This window comes from Mus musculus, chromosome 11, assembly GCF_000001635.26.
Source record: "Mus musculus strain C57BL/6J chromosome 11, GRCm38.p6 C57BL/6J".
NCBI classification, from domain to species: Eukaryota; Metazoa; Chordata; class Mammalia; order Rodentia; family Muridae; genus Mus; species Mus musculus.
Genome location: NC_000077.6, coordinates 43,973,439 through 43,994,493, shown reverse-complemented (window position 1 = coordinate 43,994,493; position 21,055 = coordinate 43,973,439). Strand labels below are relative to the sequence as shown.

Below are 21,055 nucleotides of genomic sequence, written 5' to 3'. Positions count from 1 at the left end.
TTCATGGAGGTAAAATTCAGCCTGACCAAAATTTGCCTAAAACAAACAGGAAGTGGAGCTGGAGAAGAACCTCAAATCCTATGTCCAGTGACATACTTCCTCTAGTTAAGCCTTACCTCAACTCTCATCCCCAGCTGGGGACCAAGTATTCAAACACATGAGCCTATGAAAGGCATTCCATCCAATCCCACGACTCTCATTAACCAGCAATAGACAATAGGTTCAAAGAGATTACATTATCTCAGAAAACGATGCAGTTGCAGGCCCTGTCCCAAGCTCAGCAACAAGGGAAGAGAAAGAAGTTCAACCAGGAGCACATTCAAGGGGCTCTGGAACCTTGACTGACCCAACACAACATCCTAAAATTAGCTAACGCACTATGAGATTTTGAAGTAATTTGGTTTTCAACTCAGCTATGTAATTCTCAAGGAGAAACTTTGCAGGTGACAATATTGTGTCACAATATCACAAAATTGGACATGGCTAAGTGGAATTGACTCCTGTGTCAGGTCTTTGCTACAGGGAAGAGTAGAGAGACTTGGCCCTTTTGTGACGGTTACTGTTATTTGTCAACTTGATTGATAATCATCTGGGAGATAGATTTGGGAGCATGCCTATAGAGAACTATCTTCATTACAGTGATTGATTGACCTTCTTTACAGAGAGTCAGACTAAAATGGGCAGTAACATTCCCTAGGCTTAGGATCCTGGGCTGAATGAAAGAAGAAAGGCTAACCAAGAGTTTACCACTCTCTTTTGACTGAAGACACAATATAACCAGTTGCATCAAGCTTCTGTTGTGACTTCCCTGCTGTGACACACTATAACTTGAGCTCAGCGTATTTTAGCATAACCCAAGGCATAAAAACCAAAAACACCCAACATTTGACAGGGGTCAAGGGAAGCAGAAGATAGCTGGCAAAGTATGACACATGTTTGGTGGTATTGACCTCAGAGCCTGGTCTGCCCAGAAGGCAGGTAGTAGAGTGGAACCATGTGTCATGGTAAGATCAGGAGATAGGAATGGAGGGAAGAGCATGCTAATGGCTTGACAAAGCAAAACCTGGAGTGTCTCAGGAACTACAAGACGTCACAGCCACTGCACTTCAGCAGTGCTGGGTGGTAGAGCATACAACCAGGGCAGCCGTGGATTCCTGCCACGGAAGGTCAGCCTAGATATTCCTTCAGGGCTTCTGCAAACTTTCATGCAACCATAGTTGTCCATCAAGAAGGCATCTGTCTGCTAATCAAGTACCCTACCACTAGGCTAATCCCCAGCCTGTCAACTTAACTAACTGAAGACATTGTTTTATTCTTTCCTTATGCTTGTTTAAACCATACCATCACCAATAGCTAAGTCTCTTGGAAATTTATGTATAATCTAAAGAACCACTGCCACTATGGTTTTAATGAATGTATCAATCATTTGTTCAACAAATAAATGTTTAGTATTTATTTTGTATTAGGTGTTGCATTATGTATCACTATGTATTTTAAATTCACCCTGTAGACAAACAAGGACTTTCAAAATTTGCAATCATAAGTTTAAATTTTCACTAATAAAGCTCCTTTATTTTCAGGAGAAAAAAGAGAGAGAGAGACAGAAAGCATCTGTCCCAAAGAGAGTGTTAGTGGACACCTGCAATGTCCCTGTAAGAGCATTCATTTCTTTGCATCATCCTTTTCTTTCACCATATGAGACCTGGATACTAAACTCAGCCTGTCAGGTTTGGTGGCGAGCACCCCTCTTCACTGAGACATCTCACTGATCCTGCTAATTTAAAATATATACATATATTATCAAAATAGTAGGTTTCGCTAGAATATTCTTCCTCTTTTAAGTCACCACTCCCCGGGCTGAGCACTTGTCACCTCTACAACAGTCTATTCGGTGGCTCAGCCCAGACCTCTGATCAGACAGAGCATTAGATTTCCTTTAACTGAGCCATGAGAGTCAGCTCAACTGATGGTCTAGTCATTCACCTGGCCTGTGATCTTCCCTGGCCCAGGATCTCCTGAAGAGATTGCTTTGTGTTTGCTGCTGACAAGCAACCAAAGGACTTTCAAGCCAAGAAAAACATTTCCATGGTTCCCCAGGAGGTAACAAAGTCCAGTTGTGGTTTCAGACTGAATCGAGCAATTAGATCTGTGTCTGCCCCTGCCCCAAACCTCAAAAATGTTAACATCTTGCACGTGTCAAGAGGGTTATTTATGAAACTATTTGCTTGTCAACCCCAGGAGGACATTCTGTACTTCTTTCACTAAAATACTGTGTATTTATGAGCTGCAGCCCAAAAACTAACTTTGGCAAGAATATTTGTAGGAGAAAAATTCTATCAGCCATCCATGAAGCACGGGCCACACTTGGTCAGCATCAGGGTAGCTGGGACCGTCCTACTGAGGAGCTGGTCTGCGGCTGGCTTCTGTAGGGAATAGATTCCAGATGTGTGCTTTTTTCGGGGAAAGCATTTCAAGTTCAGATAAGATGCTTGATTTTTCTCTCCTTCCATTTCCTCCCCCGTCTCCCCATTCCTACTCTAGAAGCATGTACAGATAACTTGCCTTAACATGAAGAAAGCAGAGCCTACCTGTCATCTCCCGAATCTTGCTTTCCTGATTTTGGGCAATCCCCTGTGTGGGCTTCTGACTTCCCAGCTTTAGTATCTGGTTATCCTACAGAGATCCAGTTGCTTGGAGAACAGATTGCTCAGTGCAGGGTGAATATGCTCTTGTCTGGGATGGTAGAACACCCACAAGAGCCTGTTGACAGTAACTTCTCTAGGAGCTGCCCTTGTCAAACCCGTGAACCTCCAACATGTCCTTGTGGTCAGCTCCATTGGCCAACAGTGTCTTCTACTGACAGGGTCCCTGAGCCCATCCATCATCACAGCCGATTTCTTGCTTTCTCAAGAGCGTGGCTGATGAACTTAACAATCATTTCCCACTCTCTTCAGGGCTGAAGGACCCAAGGGAGGTGTAGTATGTGAGTGTGTATATTGTTCAGTGACAGAACTGGGAAGACAAGGGCATATACACAGGGACCTGGAGAGACTCAGGGGGATAGAGATATCTTTCCACTCAGAGAGGTAACAGTGGGGCAGAGGCTCAATGGTCTCTGCAGTCATTCCCGCAGCTGCAAGAGTGAGGCATTTTTGCTCATAAAAGCCTTCTGAGCATTGACTAGAGGCTTATTTCTAAAGTCTCCATTTGCAGTGACATGCATGGTACGTATAAAGATAAAGTAAAACCTTTTATCTACTTTCCTTATCATGCCATACATGAGACTAACAAAGTTTAGTTAGCGTTATCCTCCCTTATTAAATATTAGATATGCAATAAACTCTACTCTCTGATTCTTAACAACTCTAAAGATTGGTCTGAGGGGAATGGCACCCATCAAAGTGCTTGCTACACATGCAGAAGGACCAGAGTTTTGCCTAGGCACTGTAGCACCACATGTCTTTACTGCCAGGTCTCGGGAGACCAACAGAGGCAGGTTGTGATCTCTGTGAATTCTAGACCAGCCAGGGTAAAAGAGAGGCCTTCTCTCAAAGGAAGGCCAATGTTCTGATATCAGACCCAAGGAAACCTAATAACAGGTGAGCATGGTGGCTCTCCTGTTACCACCAATAAAAGAGGGCAGAGACAACAGGGTGTCCCCTGAGTAAACTAGCTACCTACACTAGTCTGTGTAATTGAGTCGTGGGTTGAGATCCTGGGTCAAAGAATAATTTGGAAGAGCTGTGTAGGAAGATTCCTAACATCAAATCCTGGCCTCCTTGGGCGACATACACATGACCACCCATATACACTATCTATGTGACCATCCATCCATCCATGGACACACACACACAAAGAAGGAAAACCTGCAAAGATTTATCATCTCTACTTTCAGGTTGAAAAAAATCTGAGGCAGGAAAGGTTAGTTGGATTCCTTACTGTCCTAGCTAATGGGCTGATGATGAGGGGAACTGATATATGGGCCTGGTCTTCTGATGGGAGAGGGGAGAATAAAGATGAGAAGAGAAAGGAAGGAAGGAGGGAGGGAGGAAAAGTTGAATAGATAAACAGAATCATCAGCTCCTGGGAATTGGGATTCTTGTCTGTTCACTGCTCACCCAGCCCCAGTCAACCTTCCTGCAGGATGCATTCTGCCTGCAGGACGTGTACCTGGGAGAGGGCTCAAGTGTGCACATCCAAGAAGCCTCTTGGGCTGCAGGTCTTTATGGAAGAGGACTGCATGTGGTTCTTGGGCCTTTTGGCAACCAGGAAAACCCACAGATGCAGCAGGGGGTTATTTGGGGCCAAGTCCAAGCTGAAACTCCATGAAAGCTTTCAGGCCTGGCCTTTGGAACTCAAGGTCCCCTGAGTGTTTCTCTCTGCCAAAGCCAGGGCACACAATCAAGTTGTCTACATTCATTCATCTCTTGTCCTTGGCTTTAGCCTGGCTTGCCAACTGGGCCCAATGCCTTCTGGGAAAGGAAAGAACCAAGGGTCCCAGATTACAATGCATGTTAAGGAGGCTCAGAAAAGGTTTTCCCAGAGGTATGAAGGTGGTCCAGTGATAAACCCCAGACTTGATCATGGATATAGAGCCGTTGACTCAGTCAGCAAAGAACCTAGAAAATAAATGAGGGAGAGCTTGGCAGCTTCCAGAACTGACAAGGAGGGTGAGATGTGCCTAGAGGCTTCACTGAAGTAGAACTTGTATCTTGGAGTCACCAGTTCTGCAGTTCCCAATGTAAATTCTTTCAATTTGAGTATAGGTAAGACCATCATAAGTTTCTCTCTCTCTCTCTCTCTCTCTCTCTCTCTCTCTGTGTGTGTGTGTGTGTGTGTGTGTGTGTGTGTGTGTGTGTTTGCACAAATGAATACAGGTTCCCTCAGAGACCAGGGGTTATAGGTGAGATGGTTTTGAGCCACCAGGGTGGATGCTAGGAACCAAACTCTAGTCCCCTGCAGTAACAGGAAACTTTGAATCATCTCTCCAGCTCCAGATACCTTGGTTCTTATCTGTATTCTGCCAATCTGTGGGGCTGGATATTAACTCCACTTAGAGATCTCGGTCTTCTCATGTTAAAAAAAAAAAAAAAGTAAAAAAAAGAAAAAAGAAAAGAAAAACATTTTACTTCCTTTGTGGAAGGCAGATGTGTATTAGAACTCTTATTTCAGGCAAGTTGCTTTGCTCTGTGGATACATATGCATACACATACACATGTGCATACACATATGCATACGCATACATATACACATATAACTGTGGACGAGCTACTACCTTAGTTTCTGTCTGAATATTTTTCCTGTTGCTGTGATAAAATGCTCTGACAAAAACAATTTAAAGGAGAAAGGTCTTATCTCACCTACTGTTCAAGTGCCAGTCTGTCGTGATGGAGACTTGGTGACAGTGTCCTCATTTCACCTACAGTAAAGAAGCAGAGAGCAATGCCTGCATGCATGCTAGGACTCAGCTTGTTTGCTCGATTTCATTTAGCCTAGAATTCCCTGTTCATGGAATGGTCCTACCCACAATTGATAAGGGTCTGCCAACATCAATTAGTATAATCCAAATAATCCCCCGCGGGCATGCCCAGAGGGTCACCTCCTGTCCCCAGATGACTTCAGATTCCATCAAGTTAACCAGTAACATTGTCACAGTTTCCCTTAAAATGGGACTAATGACGTACAGATTCTGTAGAGGTGTTGTAAGCTTATTTGACAATATGACTACAAGCGGATTGTGTTCTGGCATGCACTAAGTACTCAGTAAGTGAGCATTTTAAAATAGCTACTTAATTAAATGCCACAAAGGCAAGTTAAAGCCTAAGGGATATGAATGTATTTGAACACTGTGTCAATACAAAGAATTATTAGTCCCTTTCACAGACAGGTAAATGAAGTTCGGGAATACCAAATTTGGTCAAGTTGTATGGTTCAATCATTCAGGCAAAGAAATCATATCTGAGGAGAAAAGAAATCTGCTTCCAGGTAGAACATGGAAATACTTTTTGCTGAGGAGGGATGCAGGCAGTTGGTGAAACTCAAGAAGTGCAATGAAGCTGTAGATTTGGGCGGATGACCGTGCATGCTTTGTAGGTGGCCCTTGCTCAAGGTCACCATTGGGAAGAATTGGAACTTCATCCGAGGCAGGCTAGGACTATAAAAAAGCCAATTGTTTTGCAGAGAGAAACCCCTAAGCTCAAGTCCTCTTCTGTTAGCTGCTTCCTTTCTGACCTTGGAAATTTATTTCATTCCTTTGAGCCTTCTCAGACTCTGGCATCTGGGTAACAAATCCTAATTTTCTATAAGAAGCAATGGGTACCTTCTCTTTATAATTCTTATCCTTTATCTTGCTCACCTCAGCTGTGAAGAATTGAGTCTCTGTGGAAGCCCATGGCCTCCTGAACAATGTCCACTGCTCTGTGAAAAATCCTCACTGGACGGGGTTATGGTGACAGCAGGCCGATCTCGAAGACACAGAGAAAAGACCAGTGTAGACTCAGGCACTGGAGAAAGACAAACCGTGACTTGTTGGGTGTGATGAAAGGCTGGCCTCAGATACATAGTAAATATGAGATGCTATCAAAGACGGCAAGGGGCATTCATCTTGAAATATCCAAAATGTTCATTACACAAAATCCTGCATTCTGCGCTAAAATTTTACTCTAAAATCTACTATTTCTATCCAGAAATGATTACTCTGACTTTTCTTCTCATCCTTAAGCCTTACAACGTCTAGCCATTTTTCCATATTACTCATACATACACATATATATGCATACTCACACATGCACACAGCATAGTGAGCCGTATTACGATGCCTCCAAGTAAATTTCCAGCTAAGAAAGAATTTCCAAATCACTAATGTTGTGAGTGAAAGAATAAAAGGAAAGAGCACACACTTTGAACCAGTGGCATGGCCCAAGAACATCACTTATCCCTAAGGCCAAACACCTTCACTTGTAAATAGTGCCGACCTCACCAACATCATGAGAATGAAATAAAACAACATATTTGAGCGTTTGTTAACGAGAGAAGTGATGGCTGTGGTTGTGAATAGGATACTAGTGAGAGGTCCAAGCATTTTTCCCAAGATGCCAGTGCATTGACTTTAGATGATGTCACTGCCCAGGTCTGCTGTTTACCAAGAAATGAGCTATGTAACCTCACTTAACCTTAATCTGTGCCTCTCTTTGTCTCCCTTTGTCTCTCTGTCACTGTGTCTGTCTGCCTTTCACTTTTTCTCTGCCTCTCTCTCTCTGTCTCTCTTTCTCTGAGTGTGTCTCTGTTTCTACCTGTCTGTCTGTCTCTCTGGAACAGGGCACTGTCTAGCTGGCTGGCTTCGATGCTGTTCCGCACAGACTCTCATCTTTACTTCTTGAGACAGAGTCTCTCACTGGCCTGAAACTCATCAAGTAGGCTAGGCTATCTAGCCAGCTAGACCCAGGTACCCACCTATCTCTGCCCTCCCTGGTACTGGGATCACAAGTGCACACCATCACACCCTAGCGTCATTTTCTTAGCCTGAAAAATGGAGGTGACAGTGTCATGGCATATTTACTTTGTTTGTTTGAATGGTATTTATTATTGGTTTTAAGAAGATAGTTTTGATTCTGTGGGTAGATTTAGGAGTCAAGCCCAAGAAGTTATTGATTTTACTACCATCCTTTGTACTTTCCATGTTTCATCATATTTCCCTCCTACTATTGAAAGGATGTGTGGTCCTTACAATGGTCATACAACCAGAAAAAGCACATATTCTGCTAGAAACTGGAAACCTGTTTAAAGTCTCTCTTTCCTCTCTCTCTCTCTCTCTCTCTCTCTCTCTCTCTCTCCCAAACGGCACTGCCTCAGACTCATTATATAATTTCTCATCATTATGGAGACAACCAAAATATTGGCAGCTAAAATCATAATTAATGGTGCCGGGGGCAATGAGAAGAAGGGGCCACACAATTACCGATGAGTAAAATTCACCTCCTGTAAACAACTCTGGCTAATTGTCCAGAAAAGAGTCACTTCTGTCTCCCCACCCATTTCTCGCATTCTTTTTGAAATCCCTTTCAGAAAGACAGAGACATAAATATAGATTAACACTCAAATAAGTGGCCAGTGAATCAAAATATTTGAGGGGAAGGAGTCTCTGATTTGCTTGTCTTTGATTGCAGCTGTGATTGCTCCTTTCCCAGGGAGCTGGCTTCCCCTGGCATTCTGGGAAATTATGAAGCCCTGATGGAGAGCCAGGTGCAGGGCTTTCCCTTGCACAACTGGGCACCAGCCTCTATACTCAGAAACTCAATGTCTGAGGCCGAAGTTGGGAGCAAGAGTGTCTAGTTACTCTTTCTATTTCTGTGAAAAGACACTGCACCAAGGGCAACACATAAAAGAAAGCATTTAATTGTGGGCTTGCTCACAATTTCAGAGGGCAAGTCCGTGACCATTTTGGTGAGGAGGATGGCAATAAGTGGGGAGGCACTCGAGTAGTAGCTGAGAGCTTACATTCTGATCCACAAGTTAGAGGCATAGAGGGGCTGGGAATGGCATGGGATTTTTGAAATCTCAAAGCTCCCAGTGATACACATCCTCCAGTAAGACCACACCCCCTAATCCTTTCAAACAGTTCTACCAACTTAGGACTAAACATTCAAATATACTAGGCTGATATTTTCAATCAAACCACCACAATGAGCAAATTTGCCCGAATGCTTGTGGTTGGAATACTAAAACCAGAGACCAGTAGGGGTAACTCCACTGTTACTTAGCATCCATATGATGAGGGGCACATCTGCTGTCAAATCGACCAGAGCCTATGCAGCCTTTGACATGTGAGTAAATTCTCTTTCATAGTTGTTCTCCTGCCTGTGGTGTGCCATGGGACTGTGGAGAGGATTCAGTTGGAGTGCGAGTATAATCATAAGGCTAGCACCTGGCATATTCATTCAACGTGTACTTAGCCAATAAGGAGTGACTGGATCATTCAAAGGGAAACCTCGGGTCAGAAGCTGTGGTAGGTGCAGGACCAACAAGAACCTATGAGGTCTTTGTAGAACCAAATAATTTTATCAGCTCACGGGGAATGGAGAGAAGTTGGGCAAATGCCTTAGTGATGTGTGTTATCAATTTTATTTTAAACAAGGCATTAAAGTCCTTGTGCATGCTAATGAGAAACCTACTGGGCTATATCCCCAGCCCTTGATTTTTGGTTTGGTTTGGTTTGGTTTGAAGGCATTTATTGTCATGGAGTAGAGGCAGAGAAAGGCAGAGAGAGGGAGAGAGTAGAGAAGCAGAGGCTGGCCATGACTGCATGGAGAGAGGGAGAAGGGAATGTGGAGAGAGGGGGAGCAAGAGGGCAAAAGAAGCAAGCAGGAAGAAACAGTAAGAGCATTGTTTTTTGTTTTTGTTTTTGTTTTTGTTTTTTAAGACAGAATCTTGCAGTGTAGCCCATACTAGCCTGAAACTCACTCTGTAGTCCAGGCTGGCCCAGGACTCAAGATCCTGCTGTCTCTGCCTCCTAGGTGCTGAGATTACTAGTTTATATCACCACATCTAGCAGATATCGTCTGATGGTAGAGAACCTGCCACAGATAGAGGATACCCACTAACATCAAGAACTGCAATGCCATGGCCCGGGTCAGCTGGCTGAGAGCAAAGCAAAAGGTTCCGAATGATCCCATCAGCACGCTAACAGAGCCACTGGGAATCCCAGATTCTCATCTGCTTATGATACTGCACAGGAACTACTGATGGATGCTAACTCTGTACACCGTATAATCAAAGATGTTATCGTGAGCTGTTGACGGTTTCAGTATTTAATACCTGTGGTTCAGTTCTTAAGTTTTCACATATAGTGTGTTATCTACATGCAGTTAAACTATAAACCTCATGCAAGGTAGATTATCATCTGTTCTTCAGCTTACAGAGTTCAAATTTACTCGATACATCAACAAATTAAGGACATTTTCACCAACTGAGTGATAAAGGAGCATGCTAGTTAGAAAGAGATAGGAAGAGGGAAATAGAGAAAGAAAAAGATGGAAGAAGGAGGGAGGAAGAGAGGGAGGGAGGGAAAGATAAAGGGAAGGAAAGATGGATGGAGATGGGAGATGGGAGGAGAGTGGAAGGGGGAGGGAGGAAGTTTCCTTATGTTCAGCGAGATCGGGTGCTTGCTCAATTCAACTCACCCAGTTATTAGAGCTTGGGAATCCCAGTTTCCAAGACCAGTCTATAAAATGACCTGGGAAGTACATTATTAATCATTTCTCCAACTCCTGAGTGTCCTAGGCATGAGGGGTCAAGCTAGGTCGACATTAGAGCAGGGAAATGACCCCAGGAACAGCATGAGATCTCGGGTGTCACTAAAGGGTACCCTTGTGGATTCTCTGCTCCTCCACCCTGCTGTCAAGTACTCCATATTGCCTGAATTAGACAACAGGGCAGAACAGCAATGATGACGAATGAATTATTGCATGCGCCCAATACAATCCTTGTTACATGTTAAATCTATCTTTTGCTTATTCTCTGTAATTACACTTGTAATTCTCCTGCTTTTGCCTCCCGAGGACCAGGATCACATGCATTTCAGGACTGATCTTTCTACAGTGCCTGAGTCCACACTGGAGTATTTTTTGTGCCTACAAGATTGGTATACTGTCTGCTGACCCTATCAAATGAGGACTTTGCATAGATCAGGGGGTGTTGTTCTGGGAAGCCATTGGCTTCCTCGGTGATGTGGGTGGACTCAACCTTAAGATGTCCCTTTTTTGGGAGGGACATCTAAAACATTTTGAAACTGAATCTCAGACAAGCTAGGGCAGTAGAAAACCAATTGTATTGCAGAGGGAAACTCCTAAGCTCAATTCATCTGTTAGCTGCCTCCTTTTCTGACCTTGAAATTTTTATTTAACCTATTTGAACCTAACATCTTCAAAGAAGACCTAATGTGAATTCCATCTAAAGCCTGAATCCTTATGGACAGGCCTGAGCCTGTCCCAAGGACAGAAGACAGAATAAGGAAAAAGATCTGGGTGACAAGACAAAACTAAGAATTTGACACTGCTCAGCAGTAGCTCATCTGGTCCATGTGTCATATTAGAGAAGAAAAGCTGCCCATTGTGCAGTCGGCCCCAGACATAAGGAACTGCCTACATAAGGCCCACAGAGCATGCCAAGGGAAGCCTTCATTTGCAGAAGCTGTGAAATGGGCTTTTACTGCAATAATGCAATGCTGTATCTGAGTAATTGCCCTTAAATTTTAATCTAAATAACAGCATCTCATCTTTGCTTCCATTCTCTGATGACATAGGATGGGGAGTAATACTCTTACAACCATACAAAAAATTCATGTTGTCCCTGAACCCAGAAAACAGTGCTCCCTGCCCAGACAGACAGACCCCTGCTTTCCTGTTTCCCCAGAGCTACCACGTCAGATGACTCCAGTCCATCGGCATGGCAAAGGGTCTCAAGAAGACCGTAAATGTATTGGCCCATGAGCTCGGTTCCTTCCCAGCAAAGAGATCTCTAATGGGAGACTACAATGGGATTCCCATGAAAATAAATTTTTCATCTCCCTAAGGACAGCACAACAATTTCCCATTTACAGTGTTGTCCTAATAAATATAAAGGAAGTCATAATTCACTGTTATTATTTAAAATAGTCCTCACTTTTATTACTCCTCTTTTGAGCAGGATGTTTTTATTAAGTAGTAGCTGGCTTTCACAGAGTCCGATGCTGGTATAAGGTATGTGCTAACTTGAGTGGGAGGTGTGGGGGGAGGGGGCAAGAAAGCAGGCAGAAATGGCTGCTCAGTGGCTAAAACATTAAACTATAGAGACAAATGTAGATTTGCAACCTTGAAATGAGTTGATGGAGCTTCTGAGTTTGGGAAGTGGGGGGAGGGGGACTGGGCTCTAGCCCTTGCTTTGAACTTTCCAGGTGTAAGAGCTTTGAGTGCCTCAATTAACCCTGAAATAATGGCAGACTGGTCAAGATCAGTGGCTTCTGAGACCAGTGCCCTCTCTTGATGCCCCCACAATAACTTCCTAAGGTTAGGACAAGAGGAAATAGAGGCCCAGGGGCCTTTGGGCTACCTTATAGCTGTGGGCCAATTTAGGGCTACTGGAATTCAAACTCAGTTATAGGGCATTAGATTCCAGAGCAGTGGTTCTCAATCTTCCTAAAGCTGTGACTGTTTAATACAGTTCCTCATGTTGTGGTGATCCCCAATCATTTTTGTTACTACTTCGCAGCTGTAGTTTTGCTGCTGTTATGAGCTATAGTATAAATATCTATGTTTTCCAATGGTCTTAGTGACCCCGGTGAAAAGGTCATTGGAGGAAGCATTTTGGTTTGGTTACAGCATGTTCTTGTTGGTTAGTTTGTTTGCCTGCTTGCTTGCCTGCCTGCCTGCCTGCCTGCCTGCCTGCCTGCCTGCTTGCCTGGTTGTTTGCCTGCCTGCCTGCTTGCCTGCCTGCTTGCTTGTTTACTTGCTTGCTTGCCTGCTTTTACAAGCATCCTGTTGCCTAGAATGCCTTATCTGCATGTAACTCCAGTTTCAGCTTAAGCCTTCAGCCTCCAAATACCTACATAACCCTGGCTTACCCAGTATGCCTTCACAACCCTCAGGGACACCATACTTTCTGCAAATGAACGATGTGTCTTAGGGTGAGCATCTTTAACCTCAAATACACAAGCACTGCCCCTACACATATCAAGGCAACATCCTCAGCTAAGGAACTCATACCCCATGCATTTAAAACACAAATGAAGGAACAACCACAGAAGTAGAAGTACAACTCGGGGCCTGTTCTCATTGTGGCAAATACTGACTAAAACAACCTAGGAAGGAGAGGGTTTATTTCATCTTACACTTGCAGGCAATAACAACTTATCATTGTGGAAAGTCAGGGCAGGGACACAAAATAGCAACCTGGAAGCTAAAACTGATGCAGACACCATGGCTGCTTACTTGCTTGGTCCTCATAGCTTGCTCAGCTTGCTTTTTTAGAGAGCCCATTCCCCCTTCTTATGAATAGTACCACCCCTAGTGGGCCCTGCCTCCACACCCATCATTAAGCAAGAAAATACTTCATAGTTATACTCAAAGGCTCCTGAAGGAAGCAATTCCCCACCCATGACCCTTTCTTCCAAGATATGTCTGGGTTTGTGTAAACTTGGCAAAAACTAACCTGTACTAACCTATGGGCTTAGTGACTTTCAAAACAATTTAAGAGGTTTCAAGCACACATAGCACAAAGTATGTTCAACTGGCCTCTCATCCCTTCTCCCTTCTTTTCTTCAGGATACCCCAAATGAATTCAGAGCAGTAGGCTTAGCCAGTATTCCCAAGACTGCAGGAACCCAGCAGCCAAGCAGGCTCACCTAGTCAGTGTTTCTCTGCCAGTGTGCAAACTCGCTCTAAATTGGTGTTTTAGGCATTTGTTAAGAAAATAAATCTTTTTTTTCTATGCTTCACATGCAAAAAAGGTAGAACAAATGAAAAGAGACAAAAGCTCCCTAAACTGGGCTCCTTAAAGCAATAGGACCATAGACTATTGTCAAGTCTCAGAATGTGATACAAACACTATACACAGGCATTCACAATGAAACCAAATATGATGTCTGATGTCTTTGTTTATGGTTTAAAAAATGTATCATTGCTGTACTGGGTATCTGTGGGTCTCTCATGCTAATCAGAAACCCTGATCGGCATCTATTTATGCTTCTGGTTAATTAAAAGAACTCACATAAATCTCTCGTTAGCATTTGCTCTCTCACTCATTCAATAAACATTTGTTGACTAATTTCACTATGTCAGGCTGTGTATTCAGCAGTAAAAAAGAGGAAGTCCCCAACTTCAAGGCAGTATCATAGAGCAAATACATGCATTTGCAGAGTAGTGTTGAATGGTGGCTTGCATGGTTAGAACTCAGAGATTTGTGTCTAAGTCTCCCACTGTGCACCTTGAGGATTTCCCTTTAATCTAACAAGTATGTCGGTAATGGTTTTGATTCCGAACATATTCCAGCTGAGGATTCAAAGCCAGGTGAGTCTGGATTCCAGTCTGCCCTGGATTAGGAAGAGGAAAATAGTTATCTTGGGGATAAAAGTTCTACAAATGGAACAGGCTACACTACAGTGCTAATAATGTACTATCTCATTTGCATACAATACATCTTGGATCTTAATTTAGGACTGAGTGCCAAAGCCTTTGTCACTGAAAGGGAAGAGGGCAGAGAAGCCAAGAGCAAAGTGCCCACAAGTTCCTCACTTGCTCTTTCATCTCCACAGAAGCACAATTAACCAGGCGGCCCCTTCCCAGGCTTTCATCACCCGCGTTCAGAAATGAGCTTGCTGGGGGCGCAATCAAGTGCTTTCAGAGCTTAAAAGTCACAGCTCTTCCCCCTCTGCCGCTTGTTCATTTCCAGTTCATTCGGAACGTGAAGAAAGGAGATTGCTCTCTGTCAAGTGAATAAGAACTGGGGGAAAGAGAGGAAGACAAAGGACCCAAGAGAATTCATATTCCAAGAGCAGAAAAAATAACTCCTATACAGGATTGGGAAGCCGTGCGAGACTTGGTAGGTCACACAAGGTAAAGTTGGAAAACCCCAGAGTTCAGTCGTGTGAGTCAACATAAGGTTAAACTGAGTCCACAGACAAGTCCCGAGTCAGCCATATGGTTGGCTGGGCCTAGAACAAGAATCAGAACCTTGACTCAGTGTCCGCTCGTTCTGCTGCCACATCACACTGCTTCTGTTCTCTTTTTCTTTTCTGATTTCCATGCTGCTTTGATTAATTTATTATAGCGTGAATAATCCTCTCTGTTGCTCTAACACTGATATCCTCTCATTTTCAAAGACCATTCCCCATCATCCCATGTGCTTTCAGAAGCGATGCTAATTTCCATAGGGATCATTTCTACTTTGTTTACTGAAATCACCACATTTGTAATCTGAGTCACGCATTTGTTTGTGTGGTGTTCAGCAAGTGACAATTTACAATTTAAATTGCGTTAAGCACAAAGTAAAATGAGTGCTTTTTGTCAACTGCAAAACTGCAAAGCGCTCCCTCTCCCTCTCCCTCTCCCTCTCCCTCTCCCTCTCCCTCTCCCTCTCCCTCTCCCTCTCCCTCTCCCTCTCCCTCTCCCTCTCCCTCTCCCTCTCCCTCTCCCTCTCTCTCTCCCTCTCTCTCTCTCTCCCCTCCAGCACTACATGAATGCTGGTGTCAGGAGTCATCTCAAATTCTCCCATCTGGTTTCTTTGTCAGGCAGAGTCTCCACCTCAAGATGTCAAGACCAACAGCTACATGCAGAATCTGGCCCTGTTAAGAACAACCCCCAGAAGCACATTCTTATTGTCTGATGGTGGTTTAGATTTCTTCAGTAGGAAGTTACTGGCTTTGACTGGATCCCATGCCTCTTGGAAGCCTGGTGTGCTCACCTCCTTTGGGATTTCTGTGATACTGCCATCATTAAATAGTTATAGTATTGGTATAGGGACACTTATTTGTTATAATATGACCTGTCTTATAGTATGATGTTATTAGCAAAACAAAGATACTGCCAAGACATGATGAAGTAGTTTTTCTAACAACACTGGGATTAAATAGCATGATGCTAAGAGCTTCCTAAGCTGACCGGTGGCTTGTCTTGCCTGACAGGACCAGCTTCCTTTCAAAAGCATCTCCCCCAGATATCTGGGCATGTCATGAATCTGAAGTCTCTACAGACAATAGATCTTCTAAATGTGTCGCTGTGAGCCCAAAGGTCTCCAAGATTTTAGTTCAGAAACCATATTTTGCCAAACTTTTGGTAACTTTATGCCCATCTCTGAAGCAAGCATCGTAACCAGAGAAATATTATGCACCAATTAGTTAAGAGTTAGGTCAGGTGACTACTTAAATAACTTCATAATGCTCACTATAAAGTTGGATACCTTTAATCACAAATATGTTTTAGAGACTGGATAATAGCCCCTAAGAGGACGAAGCACAGAATGACAGTTCCACTGAAGAAAACAAGGGTCTATCACCAGAAAAACAGGAAATGGAGTATTGGGGGGAAAGGTAGAATCTATCTATCCAAAGTCATGCTCTTCCATTATTTCATATGCGTAAGTCTTGATTTTTTCCAAACTAAGCTTCAATTCCTTGAGAGTAAAGCAAGGCTCAATATTTAACCAATGATCAATACATGCTTATTGATTAATCAAAAGCAAAATGTAGGTATGTCCGTAGAGAACACAGTAGTAGAGTGTTCAGAAAGATCTCAAAGATCAAAGCTACTCCAGGTGTGGAACTCTGGACAGAAAAAAAAAATGTAGCCTGAATCTATGCCATGTCCCAAGGTGGTACTTCTGCTGACTACACAAAGTTAATACGGTATAGTCCCTGCCAGTGTTAGCTGCTCTTGTTGGTGCCAGGGAAACTGACGAAAGCAATCTAAGAAAGGAAGGAGGTTGGAGGGCCTGTCCAATATGGTGAGAGAGTATACCAACAATCCCTTGAGGTCACATGGTATCTGCACTTAGGAAGCAGAGAGTAACGAACTCTGGCAGTCAGTCACTGTCTCCTTATTTAGTTCAGGACTCCATCTTACAGAATGGTAGTTACGGGGTCTTCCCACTCCAATTAAACTAACCCATGATATCCCTCAAAAACACATTCATGGACTAACCTGATCTAGCTAACCTTTTACAGACATATCCAGAGAGTTGTCTACTAGTTGTTTCTAGACTTTGTTAAGCTAATAATCAAAATTAACTGTCACACTTCCTTTAGAGGGATTCACCTAATGGAGTAGTAGAGCAACACAACAACTTGTTAGGTGTGTATTTTGTACTTCTATTCCATATACATGCATCTTAAATCTCTGTACAACTGTGAATTTGTGTATGAAGTGATGACCCAAGAGGCTAAAGCATTGTACTCTGCAGTTTGGAAGGTTCTGGAATAGAGCTAACATTGAGGGATATTCCTGTCTCCATGATATTTATCCCTGCCTCCACCTATACCACTCCTGGGCATATACCCAAAAGATGCTTCATTATACCACAAAAACACTTGCTCAACTATGCTTGTAACAGCTTCATTCATAATAGCCAGAAACTGTAAACAACCTAGCAGATAAAGAAAATGTGATACATTTACACAATGGAATATTATTCACCTATTTAAAATGATGACATCATGAAATTTGCAGGCAAATGAATGAAACTAGAAACTATCATCGGGAGTGAGGTAATCCAGACCCAGAAAGACAAACATGATATGTACCCACTTTTAAGTGGATATTAACCATAAAGTTGAGGATAACCATGCTACAATCAACAGACTCAAGGAAGATAAGTAACAAGGGCCCACTGAGGGTCGCTTGAATCTCACTGAGAAAGGGGAAATAGAATAGACACGGGGTGGGACAAATGGAAAGAGGGAACTAGGTAGGGGGGATGGGTGAGAAGGGGAGCAAGAGGTCAGAGGGAGAGAGTGCTGAGAGAAAGAACTAGGATCAGTAGGGGGATGGCATTTCTGGATGAGCTAGAAACCTAGAACAATGGAAACTACCAGGAATCTATGAGGGTGACCCTAGCTATGAGCAATATGGAACCTGAAACAGTCATCTTCTATAGCCAGAAAAGACTTCCAATGGAGGAACCTCAACGCAGCCACAGAAAATTAGACAATTTCTCCTGCCTACAAGATGTGCAGGGATAAAAATGGAGCAGAAATTGAGGGAACAGCTAAACAGCGACTAGCCCAGCTTGAGAACGATGGCATGAGAGAGAGCCCACCCATTACTAATAATGACATCCTGCTAAACTAGCTAACACACACCCAGCATAACTGTCACCTGAGAGGATTCACCTGGCAACTGATGGAGACAGATGGAGAGACCCACAGCCAGAGTTAGGCAGAGCTTGGAGAATCCTATTGAAGAGGGAGAGGAAGGATTGAAGGAGCCAGAGAGGTCAAGAACACCATAAGAAAACATACGTAATTAACTAACCTGGGCCCAGAGGCGTTCATAGAGACTGAACCTGAAAACAGAGAGCAAGCATGGGATGTACCTAGGCCTTTGGCCCATACATAACAGTGGTGCGGCTCCATCTTCATGTGGGACTCGCAGCAGCAGGAGGCAGAGGCTCTTTGACTCTGTGACCTGCCTGTGGATCCATTTCCCCTAACTGGGCTGCCTTGCCTAGCCCTAGCCGCATAGGAGAAAATGAGCCTAGTCTTACTGTAACTTGATATGCCAAGGTGAGTGATATCCACGGGAGGCTTCCCCTTCTCTGAGGAGAGCAGAAGGACTGGGATGTGGCAGGGAGGGGACATGAGAGGGAGGAACTGGAAGGAGAAAAGGGAGGGGAAGATGAGATGGGGAGGTAAAGTAAATAAGGAAAAATACAACAGATGAAAAGGGAGGGTTAAGTTTCCTAATCTGTTACAGAGTTGCTTTCACTGGTCTGTCACTTCTAGAGAATTCTGGGATTCCCTTAAAGGCTTTGTTGCCTGCCTACCACACATACACACACTCAAACACCCCTTTAATTTTACTTTTTAATAAATTACATCCCAACCCCTCTTTCTATGGGAACATCAAAATAATCCAACCCATTAGAAGAGCTCGAGCCAGATAAATACAATGTGTTATAATTACCACTTTGGTCATATTTCTTTTTTTTTTCTCCCCTTTTAGTGGAACATATTCTTTGTGGCCACTGAACACTACTTTTGGTTGATTAGGCTCTTAGGATTTAATAAGCTTCAATAGGAAATGAATAGAATTAGTACAGCATCTTGAATAATGAGTTGTTAATGCATTTTTAATGACCAAGATGTTCTGACAAGAAACTTGTTGATTTTTGTCACTACAACGTTATTGGAAAAATGATCTGCATTTGGTCTTTCATTATGTGGAGTGGAGTGATGCTTTAGTACATTCAAGAACACTTTTGAGAAGCCAGTGTGACTTAGGGGAGTTGCTAGAGAAGAGAGAAAGGCTTGGGGATCAGGGCTGAGTGTGCACCCGATACTTGCATAGCATTCTATTTATAGAAAAGCACTCTTATATAAGATCTTGGTTTCTCTCCTTTGTCAAAGCCCATTTTACAGATGGACACAGTGGGAAAGCTTCCCTTGACATTTCTCTTTTTGTAAACCAGAAAAAAAAATTTTTCTATGCAAGTGTGCACTTTTTTTTTATTTTTTATTTTTGTTGTGATTTTGTCATCTGATAAAGGTAGATGAAAACATGTGCTTATAGTATAATGCCTTAAAAATGAAAAGGGATCAATTCTTGACCTTTTGGCTAAGAGCAAGTAAAAATAAAAGGGGATAACTCATGTCAGACACCACTAAGCCCTCTCTCCTGGCTTCATCATGTCAATTAATATCTCCTGTGTCCTCTGCTGTAATGCTCCTTCAGGGGGAAATTTTTCATCTTAGTAGACTTGACTGCCCAGTTTATTTTTGAACTCCCTAGGGTGAAGAATTGTATTTTACACATTTTTAATTTCTTGCACTTAGCACAATGTGGGTCTCTGTCATGGCTTGAATAGGAAATGTCACCTACAGGTTTGTGTGTTAAATGCTTAGTCCCAAAGAGCATTATTTGAGGAGATTCTGGAAAGTTTAGGTAAAGCCTAACTGGAGAAAAATAGGTCACTGGGCATGGCTTTGATTGTTTGTCCCGGGCACTCAGTTGTTTCCTTGTTTTCTGCTCCTGTCTTCCATGAAGTAAGCAACTTGTCACATGATCACACTGCCATCATGCTCTGCCTACCCATAGGTCGGAATCCTTGGAACCAAGGACTATGGACTGATATCTCTGGTGAAAAAAAATGAATTCTTTCTACTTTTAGGTGTTTGTCTCAAGTATTTGTCATATTGATATCAAATGACCTCTCAGAGCAGGTGATCAAAAGATCACCCATCCAAAAAAATGGCCTCAAGTACATACATGCTATGCCTACTTCCGACAGACTTGTCAAGAAGATGTAGAATACAAATTGAAACCTAGACTCCCTTGCTCTTTTTGTATCATTGTGGCTTAAGGACCCCATGGATCAAATTAAGAGGTGTAAAAATTGTTCATTTGATGGGCCTTCTTGGTGTCATCAAAATTGTGGCATCCTGTGATTGCAATGATTTCAATTATAGTGGCTCTATAACCAGATGCCATCTTTCTAAGGATGATATACTTTCTAGTGTTCCTTGAAAGTACATTTGAAGGGCAATGATAAGTAGAATTGATCCAAAAAGAAAACAAAAGAAGCAGTCAAGCATCCAGCAATTGTACTTGTAATATTTTATTTTAGATGGATACCTGAGGAACCTCAAGTTGACTGGGATGTTTACTATAAGGAGAATATGAAAATGAATAACTATTTGTCATTAATGATGATTGTGGTAGTTGCTATTTTTTTTATCAATTACAATTTATCAGTACTATGCCATCCAGCTCACATGAATTATTTCACCTTCATAGCAATTCAAGAAGACAACTGCATTTGAGAAGGGACATTTAAATAAGGACACGTGCTCCACTATGTTCATAGCAGCCATATTTATAGTAGCCAGAAGCTGGAAGCAACCCAGATGTCCCTCAACAGAGGAATGGATACAGAAAATATAGTAATTTACACAATGGAATACTACTCAGCTATTAAAAACAATGACTTCATGAAATTCACAGGCAAATGGATGGAACTTGAAAATATCATCCTGAGTGAGGTAAATCAATCACAAAAGAACACACACGCTATGTACTCACTGATGAGTGGATATTAGCCCAAAAGTTCAGAATACCCAAGATTCAATTCACAGACCATATGAAGCCTAAGAAGAAGGAAGACCAAAGTGTGGGTGCTTCAGTGCTTCTTAGAAGGGGAAACAAAAGACTCACTGGAGGAAATACAGAGACAATGTGTGGAGCAGAGACTGAAGCAAAGGCCATCCAGAGACTGTCCCACCTGGAGATCCATCCCAAATACAGCCACCAAACCCAGATGCTATTGTGGATGCCAGGAAGTCCTTGCTGATGGAAGCCTGATATGGCTGCCTCCT

The 21,055-nt window shown here is 42.9% G+C and overlaps 1 long non-coding RNA gene across 2 annotated transcripts in view; it reads right to left on the bottom strand.

Moving 5' to 3' along the window:
- Gm12153 overlaps positions 1-21,055 on the bottom strand; it is a 175,899-nt gene that overhangs the window by 140,494 nt on the left and 14,350 nt on the right. The window contains exon 1 of one of the 2 annotated variants that reach the window (XR_388595.2): positions 2,589-2,632. The exons of the other annotated variant lie outside the window; for it this stretch is intronic. This is a non-coding gene — a long non-coding RNA (predicted gene 12153). Of the gene's footprint in view, positions 1-2,588; positions 2,633-21,055 lie in introns of those variants that run through there. 2 annotated transcript variants of the gene reach the window in all.